General features: G+C 43.0%; 1 protein-coding gene across 1 annotated transcript in view; it reads right to left on the bottom strand.

The window, feature by feature from the left end:
• The window catches only part of LOC121278014 (calcium and integrin-binding family member 4-like), a 94,648-nt gene that overhangs the window by 63,238 nt on the left and 10,851 nt on the right, over window positions 1-20,559 (bottom strand). The window lies entirely within an intron of this gene.

The raw sequence follows: 20,559 nt of genomic DNA, 5'->3' as shown, positions 1-20,559 counted from the left end.
AGCAGTAGTAAATTTCAAATTGGGTTCTCAAATGCATTGTGGGAGCCCAACCTAAATATGCTCATTCAGCATCCCACTTCTTCACAGTGGAATAGTCAAATGTCCCTATATCCACTGCCGTAAAAAAAATTCAAGTTCTAAAATTATGTACTTTCTGGATAATTCAAAACAAGAAAACAATTCTTTCAAAAGCCACTAGACTAGAGAGGACACTGAAAGACAGTGCATGGTGATTTGTGATTGCATTCCATATATTTCATTTTTTAACTCACACCTCTCCCCCCACACCATCGATCCTCTCCCGCACCTTGTGAGGTGGTTAATATTGACGCCAATGTCCCCTTTTACTCTAGCATAGCTCTTTTTCATTTCAAAGAATTCTGAGAGGTCAGCTGCAATGAAAATCTAACTTCTTGGGTACATAACTTCTGCAGCCTTATCTATTACCTTTGTTATGACCAGGTGAGAAGGGGTGAACTAGCTTCCCTCTATTAAACATCCTCGTTTGGTCACAGCAAAAGTTTAAGTTTATTTTTAAACTAGGATATGCCTTTTCCAAATCAGAAGGTATTTAACAATTTGAGCTGTGGGCAATAAGGAGCCAATCAAATAAGGTTTACTTGAGTCAAAGAAAAAGCAAATTTATTAACCACTGAACCTGAGAAAATTAATATAAACATGATGTTATTTGAAGGAGTAACATTCGCTGTGGATAAAAGGGAACCTGTAGATATGCTGTACTTGGAGTTCCAGAGGGCATTTGATAAGGTGCCACATCAAAGGGTATTTCAGAAAATAAAAGCTCATGGTGTAGGGGGTAACATATTAGCATGGAAAGAAGATTGGCTGGCTGTTAGAAAACAGAGAATATGCATAAATGGGTCTTTTGCTGATTGGCATGATGTGACGAATGGAGTCTCGCAGGGGTCTGTGCTAGGGCTTCAACTTTTAACAATTTATATCAATGACTGAGATTGGGGAGTGAAGGCATAATAGCTAAATTTGCAGATGGCACAAAGATAGGTAGGGAAGTATGTTGTGAAGTGGAGATGAGGTTGTAGATGGATATAGATAAGTTGAAGGAGTGGGAACAAATCTGGCAGATGGAGTATAATGTTGGAAAATTTGAAGTTGTTCACTTTGGCAGGAAGAATAAAAAAGCAGGGTATTATTTAAATGGAGAATGGTCGCAGAATTCCAAGGTACAGAGAGATCTAGGTGTTCTAATGCATGAGTCACAAGAAGTTAGTATGCAGGAACAGCAAGTAATTAAGAAGGCTAATGGAATGCCATCCTTTATTACAAGAGGAATCGAACATAAAAGTAAGGATGTTATGCTTCAGTTATGCAGGGCATTGTTGAGATGACATCTTGAAATTTGTGTGCAGTTTTGGTTTCCTTATTTAAGAAAGGATGTAAGGAGGTGGTTCAGAGGGGGTGTACTAGATTGATAACTGGAATGAGCAGGTTGTCTTATTAGGAAAGGTTAGATAGACTAGACTTTACAAGAGAGAGGGTTGATTAAAGTATATAATGTCCTGAACAGTATTGACAAGGTGGACGTGGAAAGGATGTTTCCTCTTGTCAGTGAATCAAGAACTAGGGGGCACTGTTTTAAAATTAGGGGTTGCTCTTTTTGGACAGAGGTGAGGAGAATTTTTTCTCTCAGAGGGTTGTGCAACTTTGGAATTTTCTACCTCTGAAGGCGGTGGAGGTGGGGTCATTGAATATTTGTAAGGCAGAGGTAGATAGTTTCTATTTTTTTTATTCATTTGTGGGATGTGGGCTTCGCTGGCTGGGCCAACATTTATTGCCCACCCTAGTTGCCCTTGAGAAGGTGATGGTGAGCTGCTTTCTTGAACCACTGCAGTCCATGTGGTGTAGGTACACCCACAGTGCTGTTAGGGAGTTCCAAGATTTTGACCCAGCAACAGTGAAGGAACGGTGATATATTTCCAGGTCAGGATGGTGAGTGACTTGGAGGGGAATTTCTAGTTGGTGGTGTTCCTATCTATCTGCTGCCCTTCTCTTTCTAGATGGTAGTGGTCATGGGTTTGGAAGGTGCTGTCGAAGGAGCCTTAGTGAATTCCTGCAGTGCATCTTGTAGATGAGACATAGAAAATAGGAGCAGGAGTAGGCCATTCAGCCCTTTGAGCCTACTCCGCCATTCATTATGATTGTGGCTGATCATGCAACTCAATAGTCTGCTCCTGCTTTCTCCCCATATCCTTTGATCCCTTTTACCCCAAAAGCCATATCTAACTCCTTCTTGAAAACATACAATGTTTTGGTCTCAACTACTTTCTGTGGTAGCGAATTCCATAGGCTCACCACTCTCTGGGTGAAGAAATTTCTCCTCATCTCAGTCCTAAGTGGTTTACTCCATATCCTCAGACTGTGACCCCTGGTTCTGGACTCCCCCATCATCAGGATAATCCTTCCTGCATCTACCCTGTTTAGTCCTGTTAGAATTTTATAGGTTTCTATGCGATCCCCCCTCATTCTTCTGAACCCCAGCAAATATAATCCTAACCGACTCAATCTCTCCTCATATGTCAGTCCCGCCATCCCAGGAATCATTCTGGTAAACCTTCACTGCACTCCCTCTATAGCAAGAGCATCCTCCCTCAGATAAGGAGACCAAAACTGCACAAAATATTCCATGTGTGGTCTCACCAAGGCCCTGTATAATTGCAGCAAGACATCCCTGTTCCTGTACTCGAATCCTCTGGCTATAAAGGCTAACGTACCATTTGCCTTCTTTACCACCTGCTGCACCTGCATACTTACATTCAACTATGATAAATGCAAAAAACTGCAGATGCTGGAAATCCAAAACAAAAACAAAAATACCTGGAAAAACTCAGCAGGTCTGGCAGCATCTGAGGAGAGGAGCACAGTTAACTTTTCGAGTTCGCATGATTCTTCAACAGAACCTTCAACGCCTGGTGTATGAGGACACCCAGGTCTCATTGCACATTCCCCTCTCTCAATTTATAGCCATTCAAATAATAATCTGCCTTCCTGTTTTTGCTACCAAAGTGGATAACCTCACATTTGTCCACATTATATTGCATCTGCCATGCATTTGCCCATTCACAGCTTGTCCAACTCGCCTTGAATCATCTCTGCATCCTCCTCACAGCTCACCCTCCCATCCAGCTTTGTGTCATCTGCAAATTCGGACATATTACATTTAGCTCCCTCATCTAAATTATTAATATATATTGTGAATAGCTGGGGTACCAGCACCAATCCCTGCAGTACCCCACTAGTCACTGCCTGCCATTTGGAAAAGACCCGTTTATTCCTACTCTTTATTTCCTGTCTGCCAACCAGTTTTCTATCCATCTCAATACATTACCCCCAATCCAATGTGCTTTAAGTTTACACGCTAATCTCTTATGTGGGACTTTGTCGAAAGCCTTCTGAAAGTCCAAGTAAACCACATCCACTGGCTTCCCCTCATCAACTCTACTGGTTACATTCTCTAAAAAATCCCAATAGGTTTGTCAAGCATGATTTCCCTTTCGTAAATCCATGCTGACTCTATCCGATTCTGCCACTGTTTTCCAAGTGCTCAGCTATTAAATCTTTTAAAATGGATTCTAGAATTTTCCCCACTACTGACGTCAGGCTGACTGGTCTGTTTTCTCTCTAACTCCCTTCTTAAATAGTGAGGTTACATTAGCTACCCTCCAACCTGTAGGATCTGTTCCAGTCTATAGAATCTTGGAAGATGACCACCAATGTATCCGCTATTTCTAGGGCCACTTTCCTAAGTACTCTGGGATGTAGATTATCAGGCCCTGGGGATTTATCGGCCTTCAATCCCATCAATTTCTCCAACACCATTTCCCTACTAATACTGATTTCTTTCCTCCTTCTCACTAAACCCTGTGTCCCCAATATTTCTGGTATGTTATTTGTGTCCTCCTTTGTGAAGACAGACCAAAGTATGTATTTAGTTGGTCAGCCATTTCTTTGTTCCCCATTATAAATTCCCCTGTTTCAGACTATAAGGGACCTACATTTGTCTTCACCAATCTTTTTCTCTTCACATACCTATAGAAACTTTTACAGTCAGTTTTTGTGTTCTCCGCAAGCATACTCTCATACTCTATTTTTCCCTTCTTAATCAATCCCTTGGTTCTCCTTTGTTGAATTATAAAGTACACCCAATCCATAGTTTGTTGTTTTTTTCTGGCCAATATGTGTGCCTCTTCCTTGGATCTAATACTATCGCTAGTTTCCCTTGTAAGCCATGGTTTGGCCCCCTTCCCTATTTTACTTTTTTGCCAGACAGGAATAAACAATTGTTGCAGTTCACCCATGCGCTCTTTGAACGGTTGCCATTGCCTATCCACCGTCATTCCTTTAAGTAACGTTTCCCAATCCATCATAGCCAACTTGCATCTTATACCATCATAGTTTCCTTTATTAAGATTCAGGACCCTAGTCTCAGAATCAACTACGTCACTCTCCATCTTGATGAAGAATTCTATCATATTACCACAACTAGATTGCCAATTATTCCTTTCTCATTACGCAATACCCAATCTAGGATGGCCTGCTCTCTAGTTGGTTCCTCAACATATTAGTCCCGAAAACCTTCCCGTATACACTCGAGGAATTCCTTCTCTATGTTATTGTTACTAATTTGATTTGCCCAATCTATATGCAGATTAAAGTCACCCATAATTACAGATGTTACTTTATTGCATGCATCTCTAATTTCCTGTTTAATGTACAGGACATACCTGGGCAATTTTTCACATAGCTTGGTAGATGCCAGTTTCGTCGCTGTACTGGAACAGCTTGGCTGGGGGCACGACAAATTCTGGAACACAAGTCTTTGGTCTTCTTGTTAGGCAAGGGAATCAAATTTTATCAGGATAGATGGGAATGTGGACTTCAAAACATAAACAGATCAGCCATGATCTTATTGAATGGTGGAGCAGGCTGAATGGCCTAGTGGTGCTCATATTTCCTATGTTCATATGATGTCAAGCATTCGACCCTCATAAAATCATTCGGGCCCATACACAGGCAATCATCATGCGTGATTTTAATATGCATATAGACTGGACTAATCAAATTGGCAAGGGTAGCCTTGAGGGAGAGTTCATAGAGTGCATTAGAGATTGTTTCTTGGAGCAATATGCTGTGGAGCCAACCAGGGAGCAGACTGTTCTAGATTTGGTTTTGTTTAATGAGATGGGATTAATTAATGATCTCATAGTGAAGGATCCTCTAGGGAAGAATGATCATAGCATGATAGCATTTCAAGTTCAGTTTGAGAGCGAGAAACTTGGGTCCCATACTAGTGTTCTGGAGTTAAACAAAGGTAACTACATAGATATGAGGGCAGATTTGGCCCTAGTGGACCGGGCAGGAAGACTATAAGGTAGGACAGTTGATGAACAGTGGCAGATATTTAAGGAAAGATTCAATTCCTCCCAAGTAAAATATATCCCAATGAGGAATAAAGATGGTAAGAGGGGGAAAAAGCAACCATGGCTAAGCAAAAAAGTTAAAGATAATTCAAAGGCAAAAACTAAGACATACCAAATTGCAAAGGTCAGCGGCAGGCTGGAAGATTAGGAAACTTTTAAAGATCAACAAAAGGTTACTAAAAAATTAAAAAGAGCAAAGATAAATTATGAAAGAAAACTAGCGCAAAATGTAAAAACTGATAGCAAAAACTTCTACAAGTGTATAAAAGAGAGTAGCTAAAGTGAATGTTGGTCCCTTGGAGGACGAGACTGGGAAGTTAATAGTGGGGAATGCAGAAATGGCAGTGATGCTTAATCAATACTTTGCCTCAGTTTTCACGGTGGAGGACACTAGTACCACCCCAATAGTAACAGGTAGTGCAGAGAGTATAGAGGAGGAACTTAGAACAATCACCATCACTAGCGAAAAAGTAATGAGCGAACTATTGGGATTAAAGTGTGACAAGTCCCCAGAGCTGATGGCCTACATCCCAGGGTCTTAAAGGAAGTGGCAGCGGAGAAAGTGGATGCATTGGCTATAATATTCCAAAATTCCCTGGATTCTGGAAAGGTTCCAGTGGATTGGAAAAATGCTAATATAACACCCTTATTCAAAAAACGGGGGAAGCAGAAAGTAGGAAACTATAGACCAGTTAGTTTAAGGTCTGTCGTTGGGAAATTGTTGGAATCCATTATTAAGGAAGTACTAATGGGGCATTTGGAAAGTCAAAATGCAATACATCAGAGTCAGCATGGTTTTATGAAGAATAAATTGTGTTTAACCAATTTGCTAGAGTTCTTTGAAGATGTGACAAGCAAAGTGGATGATGGGGATCCTGTAGATGTAGTATATCTGGGCTTCCAGAAGGCCTTTGATAAGGTGCCGCACAAAAGATTAATACACAAGGTAAGATCACATGGAGTTAGGGGTAATATATTAGCTTGGATAGAGGATTGGCTAACCAACAGAAAGCAGGGAGTCTGGATAAATGGGTCTTTTTCTGGATGGCAAGCTGCAACTAGTGGGGTGCCACAGTGTTCAGTCCTTGGGCCCCAACTATTTACAATCTATATTAATGACTTAGATTCAGGGATAGAAGGTACTATAGCTAAATTTGCAGATGACACCAAAATAGGTGGGAAGGTAAGTTGCAATAAAGAATAAGAAATTTACAAATGGATATGGACAGGTTAGGTGAATGGGTCAAAATTTGGCAGATGGAGTTTAACGTGGATAAGTGTGAGGTTATCCATTTTAGTAGGAAGAATAAAAAGGCGACTTATTATTTAAATGGAGAGAAACTTCAGAATGCTTCAGTGCAGAGGGATCTGGGTGTCCTCGTGCATGAATCGCTGAAAGCTAGTATGCAGGTACAGCAGGTAATAAGGAAGGCAAATGGAATTTTGGCATTTATCATTAAAGGAATAGAGTATAAAAATAGGGAAGTGTTGTTGCGACCGTACAAGGCATTATGAGACCGCACCTGGAGTATTGTGCACAGTTTTGGTCCCTTTACTTGAGGAATGATGTAGTTGCACTGGAAACCGTTCAGAGGAGGTTCACTAGATTGATGCCAGAGATGCAGGGCTTGTTTTATGAAGAGTGATTGAGCAGTTTAGGCCTATACTCGCCAGAGTTTAGAAGGATGAGAGGAGATCTAATTGAGGTATATAAGATGCTAAAGAGGATGAACAAAGTAGATGTGGAGCGGATGTTTCCCCTTCTGGGGCATTCTAGAATGAGAGGCCATAGTTTTAGGCTAAGGGGTGGTAGATTTAAATCAGAAATGAGGAGGAATTACTTTTCTCAAAGGGTCATGAATCTGTGGAATTCACACCTACCTCAGAGTGCAGTGGATGCTGGGACGCTGAATAAATTTAAGGAGATAGACAGATTTTTAATTTGTAATGGGTTGAAATATTATGTGGAGAGGGCAGGAAATTGGAGTTTAGGCCAAAATGAGATCAGCCATGATCATAATGAATGGCGGGGCAGGCTCGAGGGGCAGAATTGCCTACTCCTAGTTCTTATGTATCAGAAATGAGGGAAGTTAGACTCCAATGAAAATAAGTAAAAGAATATATGGTTGTGTTCTTTGCTTGTCTTTGAGGCATAGATTTTTAAATGTTGCAGGCAATTTAGGTTAGCTACTTTCTTGGATGCAATCAGATTTAGAAGATGTTACAACGATTACGAGATCTCGGTTCGCTGGTGGGTTTCCAGTAGATTTCGCTTCTCGAGCTGGGCAACACGCTTATTCCAAAAGAGAGAAAGTGAGCCCTCAGCTTTTTTCCTCTGCTGAAGATTTTCTTGACACCGCCTATGTCACTTGCAATCTCTCTCTTATGGCTGGCAGTCTTGCCTTGAAACATTTCACCCATTGTATATTTCCAGGAGGTTCTGGGTGTGTCTGTAGGTTTCAATATCCAGTATTTTGCATTTTTAATGTCTCTCCCTTAGAGAATTAGAAGTTTTTATAGGTATCTGGATTATAGGAAATGTCTCTCTCATCATGCTGCCCTCAGGGTGATTTGTTGGTTCTTCACCTTCACCTTGGGAGGTGGTCTTGCATTGTTTTATGCAATTTGCTCAGTCTCAGTTAAAATTGCAAAAGTAAGGGCAATTGTTGGTAAGAATGAGAGGCAAGTATGCATATTAATTAAGTGGGTTTGTATGATAAGTAAATGAGTAAGTCACGATAATGGAACCATGGAATCATGACAATGGAACCTGATAGGTGCAGGAACAGGAAAATCTGCTGCAAAATCTTATCACTGAAGGTGTGCTTCCTCTATTTTCATTTCTAAATCAAATCCACTTGAGAGCATAAAATAAAGCATAGCTATGTGCTCATGCATATTATATTTTGAGTACTTTGGTTTTTTAACAATAGCAATGAATAATGAAACTCATTTTGACTTCAAAATTTAACAAAAAGATGAGCTACTGTTACACATCTCACACTGCTCGAGGTGTATTATGAGTAGCTGATCTAACATTGCCTGTTTTAAAATGCCAAAGTAAAAATTCAGTTAAAGTAATGTCTCAGTTCAGTGCAAGAAATAAACCAATTTACAACAGGATCAGTATAAGCTAAAAAATTACAGCTGCAAATAGATGTATATTTAACACCATTATATGATATTCTTATGTCTTTTATTTTTTAACAGCAATATTAATTGATTTATTTGAAATTGATTAAGCTTCTTGTTAAAATAGAAGGCAGGAGAATATCATATGCATGCATTTGTACATAGCTTTGTATATTGTCATCAATAATCATTTCCAGTCTTATGCTTTAAAATTTTAAAACTGAAATTGCTCAAAATGTATAGATTGATGAGCATCTAAGAGGCTGCTTTGAACCCAAGAAGCAGTTGGTGCGTACTGAATTACTAGGCCATAGTTAGAATAAGCTCAAAAATGATTGAAAATGCTGCAAATAAAGTATCATAATTCAACTGAATGTCACTTTGGAAGTGAGAGCATAAAGGGTTTGATGAATGGGGGAGTTCAGTAAGGAGGTGTTCCTTTCCTTTTTCACCCTGTTGGAATTGGATTTTACTCTATTACAGGGAAAGCAGCTGGGTGTTTGGTGAATATCTGATCAGTGGTTAAGGTCTGTTCTAGTCCTGAGGTTTAAAACAACATACAAGCTGCTGGTAAACTAATAAAACATATAAAAAAGGAAAATAAATAATGAATATAATTAATTAATTAAAACACATTAAGGGTAGCAGAACTTGTGATGAGTCATGGCAGCAGCATTTGGGAGCTCCTGGGTGCCAATGTAATCCAGGGCAAATACGTCTGCAGTAAGTGGTGGTAGTGGTGGACAGTATAGTGAAGGGGATTGACACTGTTCTCTGCAGCAAATGCTGAGAATCTAGACAGCTGTGTTCCCTGCCCAGTGCCAGGCTTCAGGACATCTGCTTAGGGCTGGAGAGGAACTTGTAGTGGGAGGGGGAGGATCCAGTTGTCATTGTCCATGGAGGTACCGAGGCATAGGTAGAACTAGGAATGAGGCTCTGCATAGAGAGAATGAGGAGCTAGGCACTAAATTAAAAAGCAAAACCTCAAAGGTAATTGAACCATAAGCAAATTGGCATAGTGTACATAAAATTAGAGAGATGAATATGTCGCTCAAAGACTGGCGTGGGAGAAGTTGGTTCCAGTTCGTGGGGCACTGGTCAGTAGTGGGGAAGGTAGAGGCTGTACCACTGGAACAGTTCACACCTGAACCATGCTGGGATGAGCGTTCTAGCGAGCCACATAATTAGGGAAATAGAGAGGGTTTTAAGCTAAACAGTGGAGATCAAATTTGGGAAGATGTGGTAAATCAAAGAGTAAAGAAAAGACAATAGAGGAAGGTATTAATGTGAGAAATGATAAACAGACAGTGACAGGAAGGGACAGAGAGTGCAAATCTAAGGGTAAATCAGCAAATAAGGCTAAAGGTTACAAAAATAATAAAATGACAAAACTAAAGGCTCTGTATCTTTAGCATCCAAAACAAAACAGATGAACAGAGAGTGCAAATAGAAATAAATATGATCTGATAGCCATTACAGAAATATGGCTGCAGGATGACATAGATTGAGACCTGAATATTGAAGGTATTGACATTTAGGAAGGACAATAAGCTAGGAAATGTTGGAGGCGTGGGACTGTTACATAATGATGGTATTAGCACATCAGAGGGGGATGATCTAAGTTCAGGACACCAGGATATAAAAACAGTCTGGGTAGAGGTGAGAAGTGATGAAGGCAAGAAGTCACTTAACGGTGGATAAAGGGGAACCAGTGAATGTACTGTATTTAGCTTTCCAGAAAGTATTTGAAAAGGTGCTTGTCAGGAAGATATAATAATTTTCATAACGTTATTGGAATATATTGTAGAATAATAGTGGGGTGTGTGTCTGTGGGTCTGTGTGTGTGTGGGACTTAACTGAATTACAGGCAGCTGGTCTGAAGGGTTTGATGTATCAGAAGATAAGCTAGTTTTGAAATGTTAAGTAGGTAAACATGGGTGAAGTTTTAGAATGTGAGGTGTAAAGGGAACATTTGCATTTTTAAATAAACCAGACTAGCTTGAATTCAAAAGAGGGGGTGAAATGTTTCACTTAACCAGGAGAAGTTAAGAAACAGTGGACAGAATTTTTGGCTCATCGGGCAGGTGTGCACTTGACTGGAACGAGCATAAAATGACATGCGATGGCATCAGGTGAGCGCCCTGACGTCACTGCGCACTATTTTGGTCAGTGGCCATGCGCAGGAGTTGCCAGCGCGCCCGCCAACAATTAAGCGGCCTGTTAAGGCCCTTAATGAACTAATTAATTGAAATTTCTCGCTGTTCAGTTGGCAGGTGGGTGAAAAGGCCTTGCGGCTTTTGCACTTTTGGCGAAACCTCATCCATGGGCGGGATGAGATCTTGTCCTGTGATTTAAAAAAATAAAAACTTTTTGCACTCATATTTTACATGTCCCAGCTCATGTGACAGAGTCATGAGGGGATATGTTTTCAATATTTTAAAATTCCTTATTTTTAGTGATAAAAATTTTCAGCTCCGAGGCAGCTCTATGCTCCAGGGAGCACTTATTGCATGCACCCACCACATGTGTGAACTTCAGCGCCCCCGCTCCTCCTACCCCTAACCCGGCAGTGCTGCAGCGTGCGTTTCACGCTGGCTGGTTGTTAATTGGTCAGCCACTGTGAAATCATGGTCGGGGCCCAATTACAGGTGTCAGTCCGTTTGGCAGCTGCTCCCACTCGTCCCCGCCTGATGACCGGAAAATCCTGGCCAGTGTGTTTATTTTTCCCAAAGATTACTGGTAAGATTGGTACTATGATTGATTTTCATTATTAGAGAGGTAAACTCCTAAGACATAGTGAAACAACGGGAATTTGCATTTAAGGTAAAATATGTATAAAGGAGAGAAGGTTTTGTGCAAGGGAAGACATTTTAAGATCTAACAAGAGTGAAAAGCCTCCAGTATCTAAGCCTGAAGCTGCTATCTACAAGAAATCAAAGCTGAGAGAAACTCACTCTGAATTCGATTGTTCAGAGTATCTTGTTACTTTGCCTGGGTCTTTTAAGATATACAGGTAAAATTTTTCGCTTGGCGGGTGGGCGCGTGCCTTGGACAGGGTGAGGTTTCCAAAAGCAAATAAAAATAAAATAAAAACTTAAATTTTTCATGATAACATGTCCCTGCTCATATGATAGAGTCACATGAGGGGACATGTTTCATTACATTTTTTTTTCATATCGCTTCATCTCCCTGAGGCACGGAGCTGCCTCAGGTAGATTATGAAGCGCTGAGTGCTGCCGCTTGCGTTTTATGCTGGGCGGGCCTTCATTGGCCAGCCAGCATGGAATCACGGTCCAGTGCCAATCGTGGACAGCGGTCGGCTTCCCGACTGCCCCCGCCCGACATGGGTGAAATACTGCCCTATGTGTTTTACTGTTGCCTTAACGGAAGTGTAACTAGGAGTTAGATTAATCAGGGGAGCTACAAGTTATTATAGTAGTAATTTGTAAACCTGTGCATGTGCTTAAAATCATTTTTTTATTTAATAAAGGTTTAATTTAGTCTTGTAAGAAACCTATAAGGCTTGGTGGTTTTATTACTACTGAATTCAAAGCATGCATCTCGAAATATGTGCAAATTGCAAAACAGTTGTTTCAACTTTCCCTTTGGAATTTCAGCAGCTCAGCAGTTACCATCAGTTATGCCAAAGCAAAATTGGGGGCTCTTTGTGGAATATATTTGAAATTCCTGGATTGGTTTGGAGTTGGGTAGGAGTATGAGATGCACCTTGAATTCAGGAGTTGGTGTGAGGTTTTTGTTTTGAAGTGGTAAAACTGCAATATGGCTTTGGCAGTTGGTAAGACTTCCCTAGGAGTTAAAGTTATAACTCTGGGTGGTTTATGAAGGGTAAATAAAGTTAGGTTAATGGAATTGGTGGATAAGTTACATTTGGGATTACCTGCAAGGGTAAGGAAATCAGGCATAATTGAAGGTATAGCACAGCATTTGAAATTGAAAGGAATACCTGAGAGACAGAGTTCTCCAAGGGGTGGTTCATTGGAATGGGCTCAAATTCAGTTGCAAATGAAAAAATTGGAACTAGAGGCAGCAGAAAAAGAAAAGGAAAGTGAAAGGGCATTCCAAAAGGAACAGGTAGAAAGGCAGGAGAGAGAAAGAAAACAAGAAAGGGAATTAGAAATGGCGAGGTTAGAAAAGGAGAGAAAAAAAGAGAGACAGAGAATTCCAGCTTAAACTGCTGGCAGATAAAAAGGAAACACCAAGTGAAGAAGGACTTATTTTTAGAACAGAACCCAGTGGAAAGATGTTTAAATTTGTTCAAGCTCTTCAAAGTTTGAGGTAAAAGATGTTGAAGCATTCTTTATTTCACTTGAGAAGGTAGCTAAACAGATTAAATGACCACGGGAAAACTGGACATTGTTGTTACAATCCAAGTTGGTATGTAGAGCACATAAGGTTTGTGCTTCACTGTTGGTGAACTATGATGTGGTTAAAAAAAAGGCTATTTTGAGTGCATATGATATGGTTCCTGAGGGCATACTGGCAGAAATTTAGGAATATGAGAAAATAGCCTGGACAAACTTATATTAAGTTTGAGAGAGTAAAGGAAAGTAATTTTGACCGGTGGATATGGGCATTAAAGATAGAGACAACATGTACAGCTCTTAGAGATGTAATTCTTTTGGAAGAATTTAAATATTCAATTCCTTCGATAGTGAAAACACATGTTGGAATGGTAAGACAAGCAGCAGAGATAGCTGATGATTGAGTTAGTTCCAGTTCTTTCTCGTCACCCTTTTAGATCAAAGAAGGACAGAAAGTGGGAAGGTGAAAGGAAGGTGGGTAGTCAGGGAAGAGGAGTAGGTGGAAATTCCCAGGAAGCTTCTTCTCAGGATATAAAGGAAGGTGCTGAGGGTAGAGGTGGCACTCAAAAACTGAGGTGTTTTCATTGGAATAAAGTTGGGCACACAAAGTCAGTGTGTTGGAAATTGCAGGGAAAATCCGTTGGAATTATAGGGGTGCAGGAAAGTACTGGAAGTAAAAATACTATGGGTTCTGAGGTTCAGGCACAGGAAAAACCAATGGTTTGTGCACAGGTAAAACTGGAAGAATTGGTGATAAGTAAAGAAGTGTTTGCAATTTTCCCAAGAGAGTTCTGAGGAGCAGGTTGTAGAAATGTTTAAAGATTTTGTATGCAAAGGGAAAGTCTTTCCATGTGTACAGGGTGGAGTAGGATGTTAAAAGATGTTAAAATTTTAAGAGACACAGGGGCTAGTCAATCCTTAATGTTGTAGGATAGTGACACTTGTTGTTCAGAGGGAGTATTGCAGGAACAGGTGATAATGAGTGGGGTTCATGGAGATGCTAAATCTATTCCCTTGTGGAAAGTAAATTTAAAGAGTAAATAGAAAACAGTGATTGTTGGAGTAGTGGAAAAATTGTCCATTGTTCTGGTACCGAAACCAGATGGGACACAAAGTCTGTGTATGGACTATCGAAAGGTGAATGTGATGACAAAAAGAGATTCATATCCTATACCACAGTTGGAAGATAGCATTGAGAATGTGGGACAGTCAAAATTTATCACAAAGATTGACTTGCTAAGAGGATATTGGCAAGTACCGGTAATGGAGAGAGCAAAGGAGATATCAGCTTTTGTGATGCCAGATGGACTAAATCAGTTTAGTCATGCCATTTGGGATGAAAAATGCACCTGCAACATTTCATAGATTGACAAGAAAGTAATTGCAGGTCTGAGCAATTATGGCATTGATATTGACAACTTGATGGTTTTCAGTCAGACGTGGGAGAATTTATCACATCTGGAAGAATTATATGCTCGATTACAAGAAGCTAATTTGGTTTGGCTAAAAGCGAATTTGCAAAAGCACAAGTTATGTATCTAGCCCATAACATTTGAAATGGTAAGATGGCTCCAAGAGATGTGAAAGTCAAGGCTTTCATGGATTTCACTGTGTTTACAACAAAACAAGAAGTTTTGAGATTTCTAGGCATGAGTGGGTTTTACTGGAGACTTGTACCAAATTTTAGAGTGTGGTTGCTCCATTGGCTGAACTATTAAAAAGTAGCAAGAAGGACACAGGAATGTCAGAAGGCATTTTTATAGTTTGAAAACTGTATTAACTACGACACCAGTTTTGGCAGTACCCAATTATGACTAGCAATTTGATGCAAACAATAGGCATTGGGGCTGTATTGTTATGACGACACTAGAATTGAGAAATTGATAGGATATTTTCCACAGAAGTTGAATGTACAACAGAGAAGATATTCAACGATCAAAAAAGAGACTTTGGGGTTGGTGCTAGCACTGTAGCATTTTAAAATTTATGCTGCAAACAATTCATCAGAAACAACTGTTTATACAGACCACAATCCTTCAAAGTTTCTGGACAAATTTCGAGACATAAGTGCAAGGCTATTCAGATGGAGTTTATTACTGCAACCACTTAATCTACAGAATGTACATATGGCAAGAGGAGAAAATCTGATGGCAGATACATTGTGAAGGGTTTGAAGCTTAAAGGGAAAATTGGACATTTAAAACCTGGACACAGGAGTGGAATGATTTTTGTTGATATCAAAGATTTGTATATATATTATGTTAATGCATGCACCTGGTAATGTAATAGCACAGTAAGTATAGGGGGTAATGTAAGATGGGTTTAGAAAATGAAGCCATCTTTTTAAACGATGACAGTTTATTTCTTTAATAAGGAGGGGGAGTGGTAGGAAGACATATAATTTTCATAGTGTTATTGGAATTTATTGTAGAGTATAAGTGTGGTCTGTGTTTGTGTGTGTGTGTGTGCGTGCGCGTGTGTGTGGGACTTAGTTGAATTAAAGGCAGCTGGTCTAAAGCTATCAGAAGATAAGCTAGGTTTGGAATGTTAAGTAGGTAAACATAGGTGAAGTTTTAGAATGTGAGGTGTAAAGAGAGCATTTGCATTTTTAAACAAACTAGACTAACTTGAATTCAAAAGAGGGAGTGAAATTTTTCACCCAGCCAGGAGAAGATAAGAAACAGTGGGCAGAATATTGCCCTTGGTGGGTAGTCTTGGCAGGGGCAGGTGGAGGCAGTTAGGAAGCTGACCGCTGCCTGCAATCGAGAAGCTGACCGCCGCCCGTGAATGGGACCGGATTGAGATTTCACGCTGGCGGTCTAATTAAGGCCGCCCAGCATGAAAAGCGAGTGGCAGCGCTGAGCGCTACTTGTGCCAGGGGTGGGGGGTGGGGAGAGATGGGTGAGTGGGCTGAACGCGAACTTCATGCATGCACGCGAGTGAGCGCTTCATAACCTCCCAAAGGCGCTGAGCTGCCTCAGGGAGATGAAGCGTTGTTAAAAAAAGAAAATATAAATGTAATAAAACATGTTACATGTGCAGGAACATGTTATAAATTCAATTTTAAAACTTTTATTTTATTTTTATTTTCTTTTGGAAACCTCATCCACCCTATGGATGAGGTTTCCAAAAAAATGCAAAGGCCACTTGGCCTTTTCACCTGCCTGCCAACTATTAGGTTGGATGGGCAGCGAAAATTTTAATTAATTGATTATTTAATGGCCTTAACAGGCATTTTAATTGTTGGCAGGTGCGCAGAGTTGACAGCGAACTATCGCATGACTGCGCATTGATGTCGGCACGCTCGGCTGATGCCAACGTGCATCATTTCACGCTCGAGTGGGTCGAGCATGCGCCTGCCCGCCGAGCGAAAATTTCTGCTCAGTTTGTTTATTTTTGCCAAAGATTACTGGTAAACTTGGTACTATGGCAGAATTTTATTATTAGAGAGGTAAAGACCAAAGACAAAGGGTGGAATTTTCCCAAATTTGGAGGTGGGCAATATGACGTTCCACCCGCCGACAGTGAAGGCCAGTTTTCATACCATAATCGTCCCGAGCCCGCCATGTTACTTATGCATTCCCAGGAAACACGCCATTTCAATGGTGGGCGGGCTCTCATTCATCCGCCCACCATCATCCCGCTGTTGCATCATACCGGCCGCCATTTTAAAATGCAGCCACCAGTACAGCACTCATTGGCACCTGTTCACTGCCACTGCCCGGGAGACACGGCCAGCAAAGAAAAAGAGACCACAGCCATCTGCTTCAACGACGGGTCCCTCGAGCGGTTGGAGGCCTGCCAGAATGTCCTGTACCCCCACTCTGGCCACAGGATGGGCACCAACGTGACCAATCCAGCTTGGAAGCAGTGGCAGTGGTCGTCAGTGCCAACGCCCTTCAGTAGAGGACAGCCAACCAATGCCTCAAGAGAATGAATGATCTCCTCTGTTCATCAGGTTAAATCACTCTTCTCATCACTCTCAACTCACACATTTACAAACCTATCACACATCTACAGGGCCCTCACTCACTGCCAGTTCAAGGGATATCATCAGTCACCGTCATTGTCCTCATCCCCTCCATGGGACCACACAGGCCAGGCATACATATCATCTGGCCTGGCAGGTGTCTGCTCAAACTTTCTCCATCTCTATCCATCCAGGACAAAATGGCACACAAGCGAGAGAGAGGTTGCAGACCGGTGGCGGAATGCCCAAAATAAAGGTCCTCACGGACTTTGAAAACAGAGCCATGCAGCTGGCCGGCCATGATCTGGACCAGTCCTGTGCTGACGGTGAGGTTGACGCTACTCTACCAAGTGAGGATCAGCAGTGCAACATCCATCAGACAATCATGCAGTGAAATATGTATCCTGTTTCACAGGCCACTGCCATGCATTAATTACCTCTCTTGCTGTCGTAGGCTAAAAAGCCGACAGAGTCCATGACCCAGAGCCTCCAATCAAGCTCTGAAGAAACTGCTGAAGAGGAATCTGGAGCATCCTCCCTGAAGTCCCATCACAGTGCTCACCCACACCCTCCACCAGTGCAAAGACACACACCTCAGTGGGACCTAGCTGTAGAGTAGCCACAGGATCACAATCTGGTGAGCATGTTGCACAGCAGGGTCTTTCAAGGTGTCTGACACTCGCAGGACTGCTGGAGGCCAGAACATTGCTGAGCCTGAGTCAGCTGAGCCTCTGGACTTGGTTATATCACAGTTGCTGGAGCTGCAAAGGCAAGCTCGAGAACATCAGGAAGGGATGTCCGCTACACTTCTCAGATTGCAAGGCACGATGGAGGAGTCCGCCTGCCTTCAGGCTGAGGTGATAGCGCTGGGATGACAACACACCGAGGTCAACACTGGTAGGGTGGCAGCCGCTATGGAAACTTGCTCCAGGACTTCACTCCTGCACTGCTGTCAGGCTCAACTCCGTCGCTGATGCCATATTTGGCCTCCAACAATGTGTACGTGAGGGGGGTGCCGGGCCACCTCTGCTCCTCAAGGAATCAGCCGAGAGCCCCCGGGCACACATAGGAAGGAGGATCAGCAGATGGGCTCTCCAGCCAATCCATCCAGGTGACTCCGAGTGTGTCCGGCCCCCTGCATCTCCTCCTCAGCAGCTCCAGCTCTACAGGCCGGGAAGGGTGCCACTGCCACACAGCATGACCCCGAAAGCAGGCCGGGGCCCTCTAAGTCTCGGACCTCCAGAGGACGCCTGCCAAAGTTATCACAGACAGGGTGTCACATTCAGCAGGCTACCTTCATCTCGTCTGTGGATGTCAGGGGAGCAACAAGATGTAAGTAGTGGCAGGGTTAGAAAAGTTAAGGAGAATTAGTTGCACAACCTGGGCACGGGTGTTAATCACTTGTACATATTGTCCACTATTATCAATAAACTCCCAAGAATGTCTCGCTGCTTAGGACTCTATGGCTCCCTGTTCTGATGAGCAGTGTTCTTGTCACTCAGATTCAAAACCTTTCTGCAGAAGATAAAGGCAGGTGTCTCAATCTAGGGCCTCTTCCCTGTGCTCTGTGCAGCTCTCAGACCGAAGTGATGGTCCAGCTTCACACTCCCTGGAAAAATTACCAACGCCTGCACTTTGGCTGTGCTTGTCATTGTTGCCAGAATGTTGTGGGCAGGAACTACACAGTACTCTCATCTTCTCGATGTGCTCTCAGCGCCTTTAAGGAGGGGCTGGCCACTATGTCTTCAGCATCTATGACCACTGATCCTGTGCTACAGCTCCAGAAGGGCTCAGGTGTTGAAGAGGGACAAAGCATCAGATCCTTCTAAAGTTTCATGGCTGCATCTCTATGAGATGGCCCTGATCATGCAGCGCAAGTGAGCTGCCCTCAGCCAGACAAGAGTCAGACATTCTCAGAGGTTATGTGAAGATTTATGGAGTGTCCTCACTGCATGTTGTCATCATCCTCCTGCAACCGAATGACTATTAGTGCCTCCACCGCGTCTCCATAACAGGAACATTCTCACAGAGAGTATTCGCACTGCCATAAGCCAAACTGGAATCAAACGTTCACAAATGCAATGTGAGGATCTATGGGGTCACCTCACTGCATGTTGTCAACACACTCCATAAATCTAGCAGCTTTGAGGGTCTCCCAAGTGTGCCTGCTCATCTAGCCAATGTAAGGGCCTCATCCCCCTCATTGTTGCCTCCGAGGACCTCCTCAGCCTCATCAGAGGAGGTGTGCAACTCGTCCGTCTCCTCCTCAGCCAGCTCATCTCCTCGTTGGACCACCAGGTTGTAAAGGGCGCAGCAGATGATAACGATGCGTGACCACCTCTGGGGACTGTATAGCAGGGATCCACCAGACCGATCTAGGCACCGGAACCTCATCTGCAGCATCCCGATGGTCTGCTCCACCAAGTTGTGAGCTGCAGTCATTATACTGTTGCTCTGCTGCAGTCTGAGGATGCTGCACTGGTGTCATCAGCCACAACCTCTGCGGGTAGTCTTTATCCCCAGGGAGACATCCCTGCAGCTTCTGTGGGCCCTGAAAGACTCCAGGGATCCAACGGAGGATGTAGGCATTGTGCACATTCCCTGGAAACTGTGAGCACACCTTCAGGATGCATTTCTGGTGGTCGCATACCAGCTGCACATTCAGAGAGTAGAATCCCTTGCGGTTAATGTAGTCCACCATGTGTCATGACGGAGACCTGAGTAACACGGCAACACTGGTTCTCAGTCACCTGCAGGAATGACAGGTGACGTGCAGAGACCCTGGGTGTTGCTAGGCACCGACCAGGCACAGCTCGCTGTTGCTAATGGACAGTGTGTGTGACAGCTCGAGCAACCCCTTCTTCCTGAGGTTGCTGCTCCTGCCTTTGTGCGGCCAGGAGCCTCAATCGTCCTCTCCTCCGTCTTCTTCGCTCTCTGTAACCCATCAGGGATACAGCTAGGTCACCAGGCTCCTGATGTGGCACTCCTGAGGCATGAAAGAAAAAGAGAGAGACATGGTTAACACAGGTGTAGAGCACCTTCTCTTGCCCTGTGAGACAGCCTCTTAATGCTTCCCGGAGAGAGCTGGCCACCCCTTGAATGGCCAAAGATGAATGCGCTGCATGGCTGCCCTGTCAGCCTGCGACATGGGGGTGTCTGCTCCTAACCAGGATGCTGAGATTGCAAGGGGCTGTAAGCGCCTCCAGCAATGACTGCTACTTGGCCAGCATTGGCGAGGAGATGGTACAATGTGTGCACTCCAACTGCTCCACAGCCCAGTAAAGTAGTCGCAGACTCGCAGTCTGTGTCTGAGGGTGGGGGCGGGATGGAGTTGGGTAAAGTCTGGAGCACTTGGTGGCACTTTGGTGCTTCTGCATTGCTTGCATGGGTAGGCAGTCTAGGAGCCCGCCCCCAATCATATCACTGTGGCTACACCCGAGCTATCTCAGTTGCAGAAGAATGGTCAGTTTATACAGGTGTCCCTACTGCATGGCCACTTCCCCTGCCTACCGTTCCACCCACCTCGATTTCTTGTATATGGCATCCAATGCTGGGCAGCAGTTGTCCCCTTCCCTGACAAAAGTTGCCTCCCAGGTTGGGCAGCTGTTGCCCACAGGCAGCCCCTCCCCCCGACATCAGTCCCCTCCAAGGCAGGACAATAGTTCCCACCGGTAACAGT

The sequence above is a fragment of the Carcharodon carcharias genome, chromosome 5 (genome assembly GCF_017639515.1).
Source record: "Carcharodon carcharias isolate sCarCar2 chromosome 5, sCarCar2.pri, whole genome shotgun sequence".
NCBI classification, from domain to species: Eukaryota; Metazoa; Chordata; class Chondrichthyes; order Lamniformes; family Lamnidae; genus Carcharodon; species Carcharodon carcharias.
Note: the sequence above shows the minus strand (reverse complement) of the source record. Positions and strands in the feature narration are given on the sequence as shown.